Source organism: Macaca nemestrina, chromosome 11 (assembly GCF_043159975.1).
Source record: "Macaca nemestrina isolate mMacNem1 chromosome 11, mMacNem.hap1, whole genome shotgun sequence".
Classification (NCBI taxonomy): domain Eukaryota; kingdom Metazoa; phylum Chordata; class Mammalia; order Primates; family Cercopithecidae; genus Macaca; species Macaca nemestrina.
In genome coordinates this window covers 31,548,666-31,568,641 of record NC_092135.1, presented here as the reverse complement: position 1 = coordinate 31,568,641, position 19,976 = coordinate 31,548,666, and positions in this window count along the sequence as shown.

Below are 19,976 nucleotides of genomic sequence, written 5' to 3'. Positions count from 1 at the left end.
CTGCTTAGTGTTCTGTTAATTCATCTCACAGAGTTACATGTGTATTTCGAGGATCTCTTTGCTAGCTCTATTTTTGTGGAATCTGAGAACAGATATTTCGGATCCCTTTGAAGACTATAGGGCCAAAGGAAATATCCTCGGATAACAAAGAGAAAGAAGCTTTCTGAGAAACTTCTTTGTGTTCTGTGAAATCATCTCACAGAGTTACAGCTTTCCTCTCAAGAAGCCTTTCGCTAAGACAGTTCTTGTGGAATTTGCAAAGTGATATTTGGAAGCCCATAGAGGGCTATGGTGAAAAGGAAATATCGTCAGATGAAATCTGGAAAGAAGCTTTCTGCGAAACTGCTTAGTGTTCTGTTAATTCATCTCACAGAGTTACATGTGTATTTCGAGGATCTCTTTGCTAGCTCTATTTCTGTGGAATCTGAGAACAGATATTTCGGATCCCTTTGAAGACTATAGGGCCAAATGAAATATCCTCCGATAACAAAGAGAAAGAAGCTTTCTGAGAAACTTCTTTGTGTTCTGTGAAATCATCTCACAGAGTTACAGCTTTCCCCTCAAGAAGCCTTTCGCTAAGACTGTTCTTGTGGAATTGACAAAGTGATATTTGGAAGCCCTTAGAGGGCTATGGTGAAAAAGGAAATATCCTCAGATGAAATCTGGAAAGAAGCTTTCTGAGAAACTGCTTAACGTTCTGTAAATTCATCTCACAGAGTTACATGTGTATTTCGAGGATCTCTTTGCTAGCCCTATTTCTGTGGAAACTGAGAAAAGATATTTCGGATCCCTTTGAAGACTATAGGGCCAAAGGAAAAATCCTCCGATAACAAAGAGAAAGAAGCTTTCTGAGAAACTTTTTTGTGTTCTGTGAAATCATCTCACAGAGTTACAGCTTTCCCCTCAAGAAGCCTTTCGCTAAGACAGTTCTTTTGGAATTGGCAAAGTGATATTTGGAATCCCATAGAGGGCTATGGTGAAAAAGGAAATATCGTCAGATGAAATCTGGAAAGAAGCTTTCTGAGAAACTGCTTAGTGTTCTGTTAATTCATCTCACAGAGTTACATGTGTATTTCGAGGATCTCTTTGCTAGCCCTATTTCTGTGGAATCTGAGAACAGATATTTCGGATCCCTTTGAAGACTATAGGGCCAAAGGAAATATCCTGCGAATACAAAGAGAAAGAAGCTTTCTGAGAAACTTCTTTGTGTTCTGTGAAATCATCTCACAGAGTTACAGCTTTCCCCTCAAGAAGCCTTTCGCTAAGACAGTTCTTGTGGAATTTGAAAAGTGATATTTGGAAGCCCATAGAAGGCCATGGTGAAAAAGGAAATATCGTCAGATGAAATCTGAAAAGAAGCTTTCTGCGAAACTGCTTAGTGTTCTGTTAATTCATCTCACAGAGTTACATGTGTATTTCGAGGATCTCTTTGCTAGCCCTATTTCTGTGGAATCTGAGAACAGATATTTCGTATCCCTTCGAAGACTGTAGGGCCAAAGGAAATATCCTCCGATAACAAAGAGAAAGAAGCTTTCTGAGAAACTTCTTTGTGTTCTGTGAAATCATCTCACAGAGTTACAGCTTTCCCCTGAAGAAGCCTTTCGCTAAGACAGTTCTTGTGGAATTGGCAAAGTGATATTTGGAAGCCCTTAGAGGGCTATGGTGAAAAAGGAAATATCGTCAGCTGAAATCTAGAAAGAAGCTTTCTGAGAAACTGCTTAGTGTTCTGTGAATTCATTTCACAGAGTTACATGTGTATTTCGAGGATCTCTTTGCTAGCCCTATTTCTGTGGAATCTGAGAACAGATATTTCGGATCCCTTTGAAGACTATAGGGCCAAAGGAAATATCCTCCGATAACAAAGAGAAAGAAGCTTTCTGAGAAACTTCTTTGTGTTCTGTGAAATCATCTCACCGAGTTACAGCTTTCCCCTCAAGAAGCCTTTCGCTAAGACAGTTCTTGTGGAATTGGCAAAGTGATATTTGAAAGCCCATAGAGGGCTATGGTGAAAAAGGAAATATCGTCAGATGAAATCTGGAAAGAACCTTTCTGCGAAACTGCTTAGTGTTCTGTAAATTCATCTCACAGAGTTCCATGTGTATTTCGAGGATCTGTTTGATAGCTCTATTTCTGTGGAATCTGAGAACAGATATTTCGATCACTTTGTAGACTACAGGGCAAAAGGAAATATTCTCCGATAACAAAGAGAAAGAAGCTTTCTGAGAAACTTCTTTGTGTTCTGTGAAATCATCTCACAGAGTTACAGCTTTCCCCTCAAGAAGCCTTTCGCTAAGACAGTTCTTGTGGAATTGGCAAAGTGATATTTGGAAGCCCATAGAGGGCTGTGGTGAAAAAGGAAATATCGTCAGATGAAATCTGGAAAGAAGCTTTCTGCGAAACTGCTTAGTGTTCTGTTAATTCATCTCACAGAGTTACATGTGTATTTCGAGGATCTCTTTGCTAACCCTATTTCTGTGGAAACTGAGAAGAGATATTTCGGATCCCTTGGAAGACTATAGGTCCAAAGGAAATATCCTCCGATAACAAAGAGAAAGAAGCTTTCTGAGAAACTTCTTTGTGTTCTGTGAAATCATCTCACAGAGTTACAGCTTTCCCCTCAATAAGCCTTTCGCTAAGACAGTTCTTGTGGAATTGGCAAAGTGATATTTGGAAGCCCATAGAGGGCTATGGTGAAAAAGGAAATATCCTCAGATGAAATCTGGAAAGAAGCTTTCTGAGAAACTGCTTAGTGTTCTGTGAATTCATCTCACAGAGTTACATGTGTATTTCGAGGATCTCTTTGCTAGCCGTATTTCTGTGGAAACTGAGAACAGATATTTCGGATCCCTTTGAAGACTATAGGGCCAAAGGAAAAATCCTCCGATAACAAAGAGAAAGAAGCTTTCTGAGAAACTTCCTTGTGTTCTCTGAAATCATCTCACAGAGTTACAGCTTTCCCCTCAAGAAGCCTTTCGCTAAGACAGTTCTTGTGGAATTGGCAAAGTGATATTTGGAAGCCCATAGAGGGCTATGGTGAAAAAGGAAATATCCTCAGATGAAATCTGGAAAGAAGCTTTCTGAGAAACTGCTTAGTGTTCTGTGAATTCATCTCACAGAGTTACATGTGTATTTCGAGGATCTCTTTGCTAGCCCTATTTCTGTGGAAACTGAGAACAGATATTTCGGATCCCTTTGAAGACTATAGGGCCAAAGGAAAAATCCTCCTATAACAAAGAGAAAGAAGCTTTCTGAGAAACTTCCTTGTGTTCTGTGAAATCATCTCACAGAGTTACAGCTTTCCCCTCAAGAAGCCTTTCGCTAAGACAGTTCTTGTGGAATTGGCAAAGTGATATTTGGAAGCCCATAGAGGGCTAAGGGGAAAAAGGAAATATCGTTAGATGAAATCTGGAAAGAAGCTTTCTGAGAAACTCCATAGTGTTCTGTTAATTCATCTCACAGAGTTACATGTGTATTTCGAGGATCTCTTTGCTAGCCCTATTTCTGTGGAATCTGAGAACAGATATTTCGGATCCCTTTGAAGACTATAGGGCCAAAGGAAATATCCTCCGATAACAAAGAGAAAGAAGCTTTCTGAGAAACTTCTTTGTGTTCTGTGAAATCATCTCACAGGGTTACAGCTTTCCCCTCAAGAAGCCTTTAGCTAAGACAGTTCTTGTGGAATTTGAAAAGTGATATTTGGAAGCCCATAGAGGTTTATGGGGAAAAAGGAAATATCCTCAGATGAAATCTGGAAAGAAACTTTCTGAGAAATTGCTTAGTGTTCTGTTAATTCATCTCACAGAGTTACATGTGTATTTCGAGGATCTCTTTGCTAGCCCTATTTCTGTGGAATCTGAGAACAGATATTTCGGATCCCTTTGAAGACTATAAGGCCAAAGGAAATATCCTCCGATAACAAAGAGAAAGAAGCTTTCTGAGAAACTTCTTTGTGTTCTGTGAAATCATCTCACAGAGTTACAGCTTTCCCCTCAAGAAGCCTTTCGCTAAGACAGTTCTTGTGGAATTGGCAAAGTGATATTTGGAAGCCCATAGAGGGCTATGGTGAAAAAGGAAATATCGTCAGATGAAATCTAGAAAGAAGCTTTCTGAGAAACTGCTTAGTGTTCTGTGAATTCATTTCACAGAGTTACATGTGTATTTCGAGGATCTCTTTGCTAGCCCTATTTCTGTGAAATCTGAGAACAGATATTTCGGATCCCTTTGAAGACTATAGGGCCAAAGGAAATATCCTCCGATAACAAAGAGAAAGAAGCTTTCTGAGAAACTTCTTTGTGTTCTGTGAAATCATCTCACCGAGTTACAGCTTTCCCCTCAAGAAGCCTTTCGCTAAGACAGTTCTTGTGGAATTGGCAAAGTGATATTTGAAAGCCCATAGAGGGCTATGGTGAAAAAGGAAATATCGTCAGATGAAATCTGGAAAGAACCTTTCTGCGAAACTGCTTAGTGTTCTGTTAATTCATCTCACAGAGTTCCATGTGTATTTCGAGGATCTGTTTGATAGCTCTATTTCTGTGGAATCTGAGAACAGATATTTCGATCACTTTGTAGACTACAGGGCAAAAGGAAATATCCTCCGATAACAAAGAGAAAGAAGCTTTCTGAGAAACTTCTTTGTGTTCTGTGAAATCATCTCACAGAGTTACAGCTTTCCCCTCAAGAAGCCTTTCGCTAAGACAGTTCTTGTGGAATTGGCAAAGTGATATTTGGAAGCCCATAGAGGGCTGTGGTGAAAAAGGAAATATCGTCAGATGAAATCTGGAAAGAAGCTTTCTGCGAAACTGCTTAGTGTTCTGTTAATTCATCTCACAGAGTTACATGTGTATTTCGAGGATCTCTTTGCTAACCCTATTTCTGTGGAAACTGAGAACAGATATTTCGGATCCCTTGGAAGACTATAGGTCCAAAGGAAATATCCTCCGATAACAAAGAGAAAGAAGCTTTCTGAGAAACTTCTTTGTGTTCTGTGAAATCATCTCACAGAGTTACAGCTTTCCCCTCAATAAGCCTTTCGCTAAGACAGTTCTTGTGGAATTGGCAAAGTGATATTTGGAAGCCCATAGAGGGCTATGGTGAAAAAGGAAATATCCTCAGATGAAATCTGGAAAGAAGCTTTCTGAGAAACTGCTTAGTGTTCTGTGAATTCATCTCACAGAGTTACATGTGTATTTCGAGGATCTCTTTGCTAGCCCTATTTCTGTGGAATCTGAGAACAGATATTTCGGATCCCTTTGAAGACTATAGGGCCAAAGGAAATATCCTCCGATAACAAAGAGAAAGAAGCTTTCTGAGAAACTTCTTTGTGTTCTGTGAAATCATCTCACAGGGTTACAGCTTTCCCCTCAAGAAGCCTTTCGCTAAGACAGTTCTTGTGGAATTTGAAAAGTGATATTTGGAAGCCCGTAGAGGGTTATGGGGAAAAAGGAAATATCCTCAGATGAAATCTGGAAAGAAGCTTTCTGAGAAATTGCTTAGTGTTCTGTTAATTCATCTCACAGAGTTACATGTGTATTTCGAGGATCTCTTTGCTAGCCCTATTTCTGTGGAATCTGAGAAAAGATATTTCGGATCCCTTTGAAGACTATAAGGCCAAAGGAAATATCCTCCGATAACAAAGAGAAAAAAGCTTTCTGAGAAACTTCTTTGTGTTCTGTGAAATCATCTCACAGAGTTACAGCTTTCCCCTGAAGAAGCCTTTCGCTAAGACAGTTCTTGTGGAATTGGCAAAGTGATATTTGGAAGCCCATAGAGGGCTATGGTGAAAAAGGAAATATCGTCAGATGAAATCTAGAAAGAAGCTTTCTGAGAAACTGCTTAGTGTTCTGTTAATTCATCTCACAGAGTTACAAGTGTATTTCGAGGATGTCTTTGCTAGCCCTATTTCTGTGGAATCTGAGAACAGATATTTCGGATCCCTTTGAAGACTATAGGGCCAAAGGAAATATCCTCCGATAACAAAGAGAAAGAAGCTTTCTGAGAAACTTCTTTGTGTTCTGTGAAATCATCTCACAGAGTTACAGCTTTCCCCTCAAGAAGCCTTTCGCTAAGACAGTTCTTGTGGAATTGGCAAAGTGATATTTGGAAGCCCTTAGAGGGCTATGGTGAAAAAGGAAATATCCTCAGATGAAATCTGGAAAGAAGCTTTCTGAGAAACTGCTTATTGTTCTGTTAATTCATCTCACAGAGTTACATGTGTATTTCGAGGATCTCTTTGCTAGCCCTATTTCTGTGGAATCTGAGAACAGATATTTCGGATCCCTTTGAAGACTATAGGGCCAAAGGAAGTATCCTCCGATAACAAAGAGAAAGAAGCTTTCTGAGAAACTTCTTTGTGTTCTGTGAAATCATCTGACGGAGTTACAGCTTTCCCCTCAAGAAGCCTTTCGCTAAGACAGTTCTTGTGGAATTGGCAAAGTGATATTTGAAAGCCCATAGAGGGCTATGGTGAAAAAGGAAATATCGTCAGATGAAATCTGGAAAGAAGCTTTCTGCGAAACTGCTTAGTGTTCTGTAAATTCATCTCACAGAGTTCCATGTGTATTTCGAGGATCTGTTTGATAGCTCTATTTCTGTGGAATCTGAGAACAGATATTTCGATCACTTTGTAGACTATAGGGCAAAAGGAAATATCCTCCGATAACAAAGAGAAAGAAGCTTTCTGAGAAACTTCTTTGTGTTCTGTGAAATCATTTCACAGAGTTACAGCTTTCCCCTCAAGAAGCCTTCCGCTAAGACAGTTCTTGTGGAATTGGCAAAGTGATATTTGGAAGCCCATAGAGGGCTGTGGTGAAAAAGGAAATATCGTCAGATGAAATCTGGAAAGAAGCTTTCTGCGAAACTGTTTAGTGTTCTGTTAATTCATCTCACAGAGTTACATGTGTATTTCGAGGATCTCTTTGCTAACCCTATTTCTGTGGAAACTGAGAACAGATATTTCGGATCCCTTGGAAGACTATAGGGCCAAAGGAAATATCCTCCGATAACAAAGAGAAAGAAGCTTTCTGAGAAACTTCTTTGTGTTCTGTGAAATCATCTCACAGAGTTACAGCTTTCCCCTGAAGAAGCCTTTCGCTAAGACAGTTCTTGTGGAATTGGCAAAGTGATATTTGGAAGCCCATAGAGGGCTATGGTGAAAAAGGAAATATCCTCAGATGAAATCTGGAAAGAAGCTTTCTGAGAAACTGCTTAGTGTTCTGTGAATTCATCTCACAGAGTTACATGTGTATTTCGAGGATCTCTTTGCTAGCCCTATTTCTGTGGAAACTGAGAACAGATATTTCGGATCCCTTTGAAGACTATAGGGCCAAAGGAAAAATCCTCCTATAACAAAGAGAAAGAAGCTTTCTGAGAAACTTCCTTGTGTTCTGTGAAATCATCTCACAGAGTTACAGCTTTCCCCTCAAGAAGCCTTTCGCTAAGACAGTTCTTGTGGAATTGGCAAAGTGATATTTGGAAGCCCATAGAGGGCTAAGGGGAAAAAGGAAATATCGTTAGATGAAATCTGGAAAGAAGCTTTCTGAGAAACTCCTTAGTGTTCTGTTAATTCATCTCACAGAGTTACATGTGTATTTCGAGGATCTCTTTGCTAGCCCTATTTCTGTGGAATCTGAGAACAGATATTTCGGATCCCTTTGAAGACTATAGGGCCAAAGGAAATATCCTCCGATAACAAAGAGAAAGAAGCTTTCTGAGAAACTTCTTTGTGTTCTGTGAAATCATCTCACAGGGTTACAGCTTTCCCCTCAAGAAGCCTTTAGCTAAGACAGTTCTTGTGGAATTTGAAAAGTGATATTTGGAAGCCCATAGAGGTTTATGGGGAAAAAGGAAATATCCTCAGATGAAATCTGGAAAGAAACTTTCTGAGAAATTGCTTAGTGTTCTGTTAATTCATCTCACAGAGTTACATGTGTATTTCGAGGATCTCTTTGCTAGCCCTATTTCTGTGGAATCTGAGAACAGATATTTCGGATCCCTTTGAAGACTATAAGGCCAAAGGAAATATCCTCCGATAACAAAGAGAAAGAAGCTTTCTGAGAAACTTCTTTGTGTTCTGTGAAATCATCTCACAGAGTTACAGCTTTCCCCTCAAGAAGCCTTTCGCTAAGACAGTTCTTGTGGAATTGGCAAAGTGATATTTGGAAGCCCATAGAGGGCTATGGTGAAAAAGGAAATATCGTCAGATGAAATCTAGAAAGAAGCTTTCTGAGAAACTGCTTAGTGTTCTGTGAATTCATTTCACAGAGTTACATGTGTATTTCGAGGATCTCTTTGCTAGCCCTATTTCTGTGAAATCTGAGAACAGATATTTCGGATCCCTTTGAAGACTATAGGGCCAAAGGAAATATCCTCCGATAACAAAGAGAAAGAAGCTTTCTGAGAAACTTCTTTGTGTTCTGTGAAATCATCTCACCGAGTTACAGCTTTCCCCTCAAGAAGCCTTTCGCTAAGACAGTTCTTGTGGAATTGGCAAAGTGATATTTGAAAGCCCATAGAGGGCTATGGTGAAAAAGGAAATATCGTCAGATGAAATCTGGAAAGAACCTTTCTGCGAAACTGCTTAGTGTTCTGTTAATTCATCTCACAGAGTTCCATGTGTATTTCGAGGATCTGTTTGATAGCTCTATTTCTGTGGAATCTGAGAACAGATATTTCGATCACTTTGTAGACTACAGGGCAAAAGGAAATATCCTCCGATAACAAAGAGAAAGAAGCTTTCTGAGAAACTTCTTTGTGTTCTGTGAAATCATCTCACAGAGTTACAGCTTTCCCCTCAAGAAGCCTTTCGCTAAGACAGTTCTTGTGGAATTGGCAAAGTGATATTTGGAAGCCCATAGAGGGCTGTGGTGAAAAAGGAAATATCGTCAGATGAAATCTGGAAAGAAGCTTTCTGCGAAACTGCTTAGTGTTCTGTTAATTCATCTCACAGAGTTACATGTGTATTTCGAGGATCTCTTTGCTAACCCTATTTCTGTGGAAACTGAGAAGAGATATTTCGGATCCCTTGGAAGACTATAGGTCCAAAGGAAATATCCTCCGATAACAAAGAGAAAGAAGCTTTCTGAGAAACTTCTTTGTGTTCTGTGAAATCATCTCACAGAGTTACAGCTTTCCCCTCAATAAGCCTTTCGCTAAGACAGTTCTTGTGGAATTGGCAAAGTGTTATTTGGAAGCCCATAGAGGGCTATGGTGAAAAAGGAAATATCCTCAGATGAAATCTGGAAAGAAGCTTTCTGAGAAACTGCTTAGTGTTCTGTGAATTCATCTCACAGGGTTACATGTGTATTTCGAGGATCTCTTTGCTAGCCCTATTTCTGTGGAATCTGAGAACAGATATTTCGGATCCCTTTGAAGACTATAGGGCCAAAGGAAATATCCTCCGATAACAAAGAGAAAGAAGCTTTCTGAGAAACTTCTTTGTGTTCTGTGCAATCATCTCACAGGGTTACAGCTTTCCCCTCAAGAAGCCTTTCGCTAAGACAGTTCTTGTGGAATTTGAAAAGTGATATTTGGAAGCCCGTAGAGGGTTATGGGGAAAAAGGAAATATCCTCAGATGAAATCTGGAAAGAAGCTTTCTGAGAAATTGCTTAGTGTTCTGTTAATTCATCTCACAGAGTTACATGTGTATTTCGAGGATCTCTTTGCTAGCCCTATTTCTGTGGAATCTGAGAAAAGATATTTCGGATCCCTTTGAAGACTATAAGGCCAAAGGAAATATCCTCCGATAACAAAGAGAAAAAAGCTTTCTGAGAAACTTCTTTGTGTTCTGTGAAATCATCTCACAGAGTTACAGATTTCCCCTCAAGAAGCCTTTCGCTAAGACAGTTCTTGTGGAATTGGCAAAGTGATATTTGGAAGCCCATAGAGGGCTATGGTGAAAAAGGAAATATCGTCAGATGAAATCTAGAAAGAAGCTTTCTGAGAAACTGCTTAGTGTTCTGTTAATTCATCTCACAGAGTTACAAGTGTATTTCGAGGATGTCTTTGCTAGCCCTATTTCTGTGGAATCTGAGAACAGATATTTCGGATCCCTTTGAAGACTATAGGGCCAAAGGAAATATCCTCCGATAACAAAGAGAAAGAAGCTTTCTGAGAAACTTCTTTGTGTTCTGTGAAATCATCTCACAGAGTTACAGCTTTCCCCTCAAGAAGCCTTTCGCTAAGACAGTTCTTGTGGAATTGGCAAAGTGATATTTGGAAGCCCTTAGAGGGCTATGGTGAAAAAGGAAATATCCTCAGATGAAATCTGGAAAGAAGCTTTCTGAGAAACTGCTTATTGTTCTGTTAATTCATCTCACAGAGTTACATGTGTATTTCGAGGATCTCTTTGCTAGCCCTATTTCTGTGGAATCTGAGAACAGATATTTCGGATCCCTTTGAAGACTATAGGGCCAAAGGAAGTATCCTCCGATAACAAAGAGAAAGAAGCTTTCTGAGAAACTTCTTTGTGTTCTGTGAAATCATCTGACGGAGTTACAGCTTTCCCCTCAAGAAGCCTTTCGCTAAGACAGTTCTTGTGGAATTGGCAAAGTGATATTTGAAAGCCCATAGAGGGCTATGGTGAAAAAGGAAATATCGTCAGATGAAATCTGGAAAGAAGCTTTCTGCGAAACTGCTTAGTGTTCTGTAAATTCATCTCACAGAGTTCCATGTGTATTTCGAGGATCTGTTTGATAGCTCTATTTCTGTGGAATCTGAGAACAGATATTTCGATCACTTTGTAGACTATAGGGCAAAAGGAAATATCCTCCGATAACAAAGAGAAAGAAGCTTTCTGAGAAACTTCTTTGTGTTCTGTGAAATCATTTCACAGAGTTACAGCTTTCCCCTCAAGAAGCCTTTCGCTAAGACAGTTCTTGTGGAATTGGCAAAGTGATATTTGGAAGCCCATAGAGGGCTGTGGTGAAAAAGGAAATATCGTCAGATGAAATCTGGAAAGAAGCTTTCTGCGAAACTGTTTAGTGTTCTGTTAATTCATCTCACAGAGTTACATGTGTATTTCGAGGATCTCTTTGCTAACCCTATTTCTGTGGAAACTGAGAACAGATATTTCGGATCCCTTGGAAGACTATAGGGCCAAAGGAAATATCCTCCGATAACAAAGAGAAAGAAGCTTTCTGAGAAACTTCTTTGTGTTCTGTGAAATCATCTCACAGAGTTACAGCTTTCCCCTGAAGAAGCCTTTCGCTAAGACAGTTCTTGTGGAATTGGCAAAGTGATATTTGGAAGCCCATAGAGGGCTATGGTGAAAAAGGAAATATCCTCAGATGAAATCTGGAAAGAAGCTTTCTGCGAAACTGCTTAGTGTTCTGTGAATTCATCTCACAGAGTTACATGTGTATTTAGAGGATCTCTTTGCTAGCCCTATTTCTGTGGAAACTGAGAACAGATATTTCGGATCCCTTTGAAGACTATAGGGCCAACGGAAATATCCTCCGATAACAAAGAGAAAGAAGCTTTCTGAGAAACTTCTTTGTGTTCTGTGAAATCATCTCACAGAGTTACAGCTTTCCCCTCAAGAAGCCTTTCGCTAAGACAGTTCTTGTGGAATTGGCAAAGTGATATTTGGAAGCCCATAGAGGGCTATGGTGAAAAAGGAAATATCGTCAGATGAAATCTGGAAAGAAGCTTTCTGAGAAACTGCTTAGTGTTCTGTTAATTCATCTCACAGAGTTACATGTGTATTTCGAGGATCTCTTTGCTAGCTCTATTTCTGTGGAATCTGAGAACAGATATTTCGGATCCCTTTGAAGACTATAGGGCCAAAGGAAATATCCTCCGATAACAAAGAGAAAGAAGCTTTCTGAGAAACTTCTTTGTGTTCTGTGAAATCATCTCACAGAGTTACAGCTTTCCCCTCAAGAAGCCTTTCGCTAAGACAGTTCTTGTGGAATAGGCAAAGTGATATTTGGAAGCCCATAGAGGGCTATGGTGAAAAAGGAAATATCGTCAGATGAAATCTGGAAAGAAGCTTTCTGCGAAACTGCTTAGTGTTCTGTGAATTCATTTCACAGAGTTCCATGTGTATTTCGAGGATCTGTTTGACAGCTCTATTTCTGTGGAATCTGAGAACAAATATTTCGGATCACTTTGTAGACTATAGGGCCAAAGGAAATATCCTCCGATAACAAAGAGAAAGAAGCTTTCTGAGAAACTTCTTTGTGTTCTGTGAAATCATCTCACAGAGTTACAGCTTTCCCCTCAAGAAGACTTTCGCTAAGACAGTTCTTGTGGAATTGGCAAAGTGATATTTGGAAGCCCATAGAGGGCTGTGGTGAAAAAGGAAATATCGTCAGATGAAATCTGGAAAGAAGCTTTCTGTGAAACTGCTTAGTGTTCTGTTAATTCATCTCACAGAGTTACATGTGTATTTCGAGGTTCTCTTTGCTAACCCTATTTCTGTGGAAACTGAGAACAGATATTTCGGATCCCTTGGAAGACTATAGGGCCAAAGGAAATATCCTCCGATAACAAAGAGAAAGAAGCTTTCTGAGAAACTTCTTTGTGTTCTGTGAAATCATCTCACAGAGTTACAGCTTTCCCCTGCAGAAGCCTTTCGCTAAGACAGTTCTTGTGGAATTGGCAAAGTGATATTTCGAAGCCCATAGAGGGCTATGGTGAAAAAGGAAATATCTCAGATGAAATCTGGAAAGAAGCTTTCTGAGAAACTGCTTAGTGTTCTGTGAATTCATCTCACAGAGTTACATGTGTATTTCGAGGATCTCTTTGGTAGCCCTATTTCTGTGGAATCTGAGAACAGATATTTCGGATCCCTTTGAAGACTATAGGGCCAAAGGAAATATCCTCGGATAACAAAGAGAAAGAAGCTTTCTGAGAAACTTCTTTGTGTTCTGTGAAATCATCTCACAGAGTTACAGCTTTCCCCTCAAGAAGCCTTTCGCTAAGACAGTTCTTGTGGAATTGGCAAAGTGATATTTGGAAGCCCATACAGGGTTATGGGGAAAAAGGAAATATCCTCAGATGAAATCTGGAAAGAAGCTTTCTGAGAAACTGCTTAGTGTTCTGTAAATTCATCTCACAGAGTTACATGTGTATTTCGAGGATCTCTTTGCTAGCCCTATTTCTGTGGAATCTGAGAACAGATATTTCGGATCCCTTTGAAGACTATAAGGCCAAAGGAAATATCCTCCGATAACAAAGACAAAAAAGCTTTCTGAGAAACTTCTTTGTGTTCTGTGAAATCATCTCACAGAGTTACAGCTTTCCCCTCAAGAAGCCTTTCGCTAAGACAGTTCTTGTGGAATTGGCAAAGTGATATTTGGAATCCCATAGAGGGCTATGGTGAAAAAGGAAATATCGTCAGATGAAATCTAGAAAGAAGCTTTCTGAAAAACTGCTTAGTGTTCTGTTAATTCATCTCACAGATTTACATGTGTATTTCGAGGATCTCTTTGCTAGTCCTATTTCTGTGGAATCTGAGAACAGATATTTCGGATCCCTTTGAAGACTATAGGGCCAAAGGAAATATCCTCCGATAACAAAGAGAAAGAAGCTTTCTGAGAAACTTCTTTGTGTTCTGTGAAATCATCTCACAGAGTTACAGCTTTCCCCTGAAGAAGCCTTTCGCTAAGACAGTTCTTGTGGAATTGGCAAAGTGATATTTCGAAGCCCATAGAGGGCTATGGTGAAAAAGGAAATATCTCAGATGAAATCTGGAAAGAAGCTTTCTGAGAAACTGCTTAGTGTTCTGTGAATTCATCTCACAGAGTTACATGTGTATTTCGAGGATCTCTTTGGTAGCCCTATTTCTGTGGAATCTGAGAACAGATATTTCGGATCCCTTTGAAGACTATAGGGCCAAAGGAAATATCCTCGGATAACAAAGAGAAAGAAGCTTTCTGAGAAACTTCTTTGTGTTCTCTGAAATCATCTCACAGAGTTACAGCTTTCCCCTCAAGAAGACTTTCGCTAAGACAGTTCTTGTGGAATTGGCAAAGTGATATTTGGAAGCCCATACAGGGTTATGGGGAAAAAGGAAATATCCTCAGATGAAATCTGGAAAGAAGCTTTCTGAGAAACAGCTTAGTGTTCTGTAAATTCATCTCACAGAGTTACATGTGTATTTCGAGGATCTCTTTGCTAGCCCTATTTCTGTGGAATCTGAGAACAGATATTTCGGATCCCTTTGAAGACTATAAGGCCAAAGGAAATATCCTCCGATAACAAAGACAAAAAAGCTTTCTGAGAAACTTCTTTGTGTTCTGTGAAATCATCTCACAGAGTTACAGCTTTCCCCTCAAGAAGCCTTTCGCTAAGACAGTTCTTGTGGAATTGGCAAAGTGATATTTGGAATCCCATAGAGGGCTATGGTGAAAAAGGAAATATCGTCAGATGAAATCTAGAAAGAAGCTTTCTGAAAAACTGCTTAGTGTTCTGTTAATTCATCTCACAGATTTACATGTGTATTTCGAGGATCTCTTTGCTAGTCCTATTTCTGTGGAATCTGAGAACAGATATTTCGGATCCCTTTGAAGACTATAGGGCCAAAGGAAATATCCTCCGATAACAAAGAGAAAGAAACTTTCTGAGAAACTTCATTGTGTTCTGTGAAATCATCTCACAGAGTTACAGCTTTCCCCTGAAGAAGCCTTTCGCTAAGACAGTTCTTGTGGAATTGGCAAAGTGATATTTGGAAGCCCATAGAGGGCTACGGTGAAAAAGGAAATATCCTCAGATGAAATCTGGAAAGAAGCTTTCTGAGAAACTGCTTGGAGTTCTGTGAATTCGTCTCACAGAATTACATGTGTATTTCGAGGATCTCTTTGCTAGCCCTATTTCTGTGGAAACTGAGAAAAGATATTTCGGATCCCTTTGAAGACTATAGGGCCAAAGGAAAAATCCTCCGATAACAAAGAGAAAGAAGCTTTCTGAGAAACTTCTTTGTGTTCTGTGAAATCATCTCACAGAGTTACAGCTTTCCCCTCAAAAAGCCTTTCGCTAAGACAGTTCTTGTGGAATTGGCAAAGTGATATTTGGAAGCCCATAGAGGGCTATGGTGAAAAAGGAAATATCGTCAGATGAAATCTGGAAAGAAGCTTTCTGAGAAACTGCTTAGTGTTCTGTTAATTCATGTCACAGAGTTACATGTGTATTTCGAGGATCTCTTTGCTAGTCCTATTTCTGTGGAATCTGAAAACAGATATTTCGGATCCCTTTGAAGACTATAGGGCCAAAGGAAATATCCTCGGATAACAAAGAGAAAGAAGCTTTCTGAGAAACTTCTTTCTGTTGTGTGAAATCATCTCACCGAGTTACAGCTTTCTCCTCAAGAAGCCTTTCGCTAAGACAGTTCTTGTGGAATTGGCAAAGTGATATTTAGAAGACCATAAAGGGCTATGGTGAAAAAGGAAATATCCTCAGATGAAATCTGGAAAGAAGCTTACTAAGAAACTGCTTAGTGTTCTGTTAATTCATCTCACAGAGTTACATGTGTATTTCGAGGATCTCTTTGCTAGCCCTATTTCTGTGGAAACTGAGAACAGATATTTCGGATCCCTTTGAAGACTATAGGGCCAAAGGAAATATCCTCCGATAACAAAGAGAAAGAAGCTTTCTGAGAAACTTCTTTGTGTTCTGTGAAATCATCTCACAGAGTTACAGCTTTCCCCTCAAGAAGCCTTTCGCTAAGACAGTTCTTCTGGAATTGGCAAAGTGATATTTGGAAGCCCTTAGAGGGCTATGGTGAAAAAGGAAATATCCTCAGATGAAATCTGGAAAGAAGCTTTCTGAGAAACTGCTTAGTGTTCTGTTAATTCATCTCACAGAGTTACATGTGTATTTCGAGGATCTCTTTGCTAGCTCTATTTCTGTGGAATCTGAGAACAGATATTTCGGATCCCTTTGAAGACTATAGGGCCAAAGGAAATATCCTCCGATAACAAAGAGAAAGAAGCTTTCTGAGAAACTTCTTTGTGTTCTGTGAAATCATCTCACAGAGTTACAGCTTTCCCCTCCAGAAGCCTTTCGCTAAGACAGTTCTTGTGGAATAGGCAAAGTGATATTTGGAAGCCCATAGAGGGCTATGGTGAAAAAGGAAATATCCTCAGATGAAATCTGGAAAGAAGCTTTCTGCGAAACTGCTTAGTGTTCTGTTAATTCATCTCACAGAGTTACATGTATATTTCGAAGATCTCTTTGCTAGCCCTATTTCTGTGGAATCTGAGAACAGATATTTCGGATCCCTTTGAAGACTATAGGGCCAAAGGAAATATCCTCCGATAACAAAGAGAAAGAAGCTTTCTGAGAAACTTCTTTGTGTTCTGTGAAATCATCTCACAGAGTTACAGCTTTCCCCCGAAGAAGCCTTTCGCTAAGACAGTTCTTATGGAAATGGCAAAGTGATATTTGGAAGCCCATAGAGGGCTATGGTGAAAAAGGATATATCCTCAGATGAAATCTGGAAAGAAGCTTTCTGAGAAACTGCTTAGTGTTCTGTGAATTCATCTCACAGAGTTCCATGTGTATGTCGAGGTTCTGTTTGATAGCTCTATTTCTGTGGAATCTGAGAACAGATATTTCGGATATCTTTGAAGACTATAGGGCCAAAGGAAATATTCTCCGATAACAAAGAGAAAGAAGCTTTCTGAGAAACTTCTTTGTGTTCTGTGAAATCATCTCACAGAGTTACAGCTTTCCCCTCAATAAGCCTTTCACTAAGACAGTTCTTGTGGAATTGGCAAAGTGATATTTGGAAGCCCACAGAGGGCTATGGTGAAAAAGGAAATATCCTCAGATGAAATCTGGTGAGAAGCTTTCTGCGAAACTGCTTAGTGTTCTGTTAATTCATCTCACAGAGTTACATGTGTATTTCGAGGATCTCTTTGCTAGCCCTATTTCTGTGGAATCTGAGAACAGATATTTCGGATCCCTTTGAAGACTATAGGGCCAAAGGAAAAATCCTCCGATAACAAAGAGAAAGAAGCTTTCTGAGAAACTTCTTTGTGTTCTGTGAAATCATCTCACAGAATTACAGCTTTCCCCTCCAGAAGCCTTTCGCTAAGACAGTTCTTCTGGAATTGGCAAAGTGATATTTGGAAGCCCATAGAGGGCTAAGGGGAAAAAGGAAATATCGTCAGATGAAATCTGGAAAGAAGCTTTCTGAGAAACTGCTTAGTGTTCTGTTAATTCATCTCACAGAGTTACATGTGTATTTCGAGGATCTCTTTGCTAGCCCTATTTCTGTGGAATCTGAGAACAGATATTTCGGATCCCTTTGAAGACTATAGGGCCAAAGGAAATATCCTCCGATAACAAAGAGAAAGAAGCTTTCTGAGAAACTTCTTTGTGTTCTGTGAAATCATCTCACAGAGTTACAGCTTTCCCCTCAAGAAGCCTTTCGCTAAGACAGTTCTTGTGGAATTGGCAAAGTGATATTTGGAAGCCCATAGAGGGCTTAGGGGAAAAAGGAAATATCGTCAGATGAAATCTGGAAAGAAGCTTTCTGAGAAACTGCTTAGTATTCTGTTAATTCATCTCACAGAGTTACATGTGTATTTCGAGGATCTCTTTGCTAGCCCTATTTCTGTGGAATCTGAGAACAGATATTTCGGATCCCTTTGAAGTCTATAGGGCCAAAGGAAATATCCTCGGATAACAAAGAGAAAGAAGCTTTCTGAGAAACTTCTTTGTGTTCTGTGAAATCATCTCACAGAGTTACAGCTTTCCCCTCAAGAAGCCTTTCGCTAAGACAGTTCTTGTGGAATTGGCAAAGTGATATTTGGAAGCCCATACAGGGTTATGGGGAAAAAGGAAATATCCTCAGATGAAATCTGGAAAGAAGCTTTCTGAGAAACTGCTTAGTGTTCTGTTAATTCATCTCACAGAGTTACATGTGTATTTCGAGGATCTCTTTGCTAGCTCTATTTCTGTGGAATCTGAGAACAGATATTTCGGATCCCTTTGAAGACTATAGGGCCAATGGAAATATCCTCCGATAACAAAGAGAAAGAAGCTTTCTGAGAAACTTCTTTGTGTTCTGTGAAATCATCTCACAGAGTTACAGCTTTCCCCTCCAGAAGCCTTTCGCTAAGACAGTTCTTGTGGAATAGGCAAAGTGATATTTGGAAGCCCATAGAGGGCTATGGTGAAAAAGGAAATATCCTCAGATGAAATCTGGAAAGAAGCTTTCTGAGAAACTGCTTAGTGTTCTGTTAATTCATCTCACAGAGTTACATGTTTATTTCGAGGATCTCTTTGCTAGCCCTATTTGTGTGGAATCTGAGAACAGATATTTCGGATCCCTTTGAAGACTATAGGGCCAAAGGAAATATCCTCCGATAACAAAGAGAAAGAAGCTTTCTGAGAAACTTCTTTGTGTTCTGTGAAATCATCTCACAGAGTTACAGCTTTCCCCCGAAGAAGCCTTTCGCTAAGACAGTTCTTATGGAAATGGCAAAGTGATATTTGGAAGCCCATAGAGGGCTATGGTGAAAAAGGATATATCCTCAGATGAAATCTGGAAAGAAGCTTTCTGAGAAACTGCTTAGTGTTCTGTGAATTCATCTCACAGAGTTACATGTGTATTTCGAGGATCTCTTTGCTACCCTACTTCTGTGCAATCTGAGAACAGATATTTCGGATCCCTTTGAAGACTATAGGGCCAAAGGAAATATCCTCCGATAACAAAGAGAAAGAAGCTTTCTGAGAAACTTCTTTGTGTTCTGTGAAATCATCTCGCAGAGTTACAGCTTTCCCCTCTAGAAGCCTTTCGCTAAGAAAGTTCTTGTGGAATTTGAAAAGTGATATTTGGAAGCCCATAGAAGGCTATGGTGAAAAAGGAAATATCGTCAGATGAAATCTGGAAAGAAGCTTTCTGCGAAACTGCTTAGTGTTCTGTTAATTCATCTCACAGAGTTACATGTGTATTTCGAGGATCTCTTTGCTAGCCCTATTTCTGTGGAATCTGAGAACAGATATTTCGGATCCCTTCGAAGACTATAGGGCCAAAGGAAATATCCTCGGATAACAAAGAGAAAGAAGCTTTCTGAGAAACTTCTTTGTTTTCTGTGAAATCATCTCACAGAGTTACAGCTTTCCCCTCAAGAAGCCTTTCGCTAAGACAGTTCTTGTGTAATTGGCAAAGTGATATTTGGAAGCCCATAGAGGGCTACGGTGAAAAAGGAAGTATCGTCAGATGAAATCTGGAAAGAAGCTTTCTGAGAAACTGCTTAGTGTTCTGTTAATTCATCTCACAGAGTTACATGTGTATTTCGAGGATGTCTTTGCTAGCCCTATTTCTGTGGAAACTGAGAAAAGATATTTCGGATCCCTTTGAAGACTATAGGGCCAAAGGAAATATCCTCCGATAACAAAGAGAAAGAAGCTTTCTGAGAAACTTCTTTGTGTTCTGTGAAATCATCTCACAGAGTTACAGCTTTCCCCTCAATAAGCCTTTCACTAAGACAGTTCTTGTGGAATTGGCAAAGTGATATTTGGAAGCCCATAGAAGGCTATGGTGAAAAAGGAAATATCCTCAGATGAAATATGGAAAGAAGCTTTCTGCGAAACTGCTTAGTGTTCTGTTAATTCATCTCACAGAGTTACATGTGTATTTCGAGGATCTCTTTGCTAGCTCTATTTCTGTGGAATCTGAGAACAGATATTTCGGATCCCTTTGAAGACTATAGGGCCAAAGGAAATATCCTCCGATAACAAAGAGAATGAAGCTTTCTGAGAAACTTCTTTGTGTTCTGTGAAATCATCTCACAGAGTTACAGCTTTCCCCTCAAGAAGCCTTTCGCTAAGACAGTTCTTGTGGAATTGGCAAAGTGATATTTGGAAGCCCATAGAGGGCTTAGGGGAAAAAGGAAATATCGTCAGATGAAATCTGGAAAGAAGCTTTCTGAGAAACTGCTTAGTATTCTGTTAATTCATCTCACAGAGTTACATGTGTATTTCGAGGATCTCTTTGCTAGCCCTATTTCTGTGGAATCTGAGAACA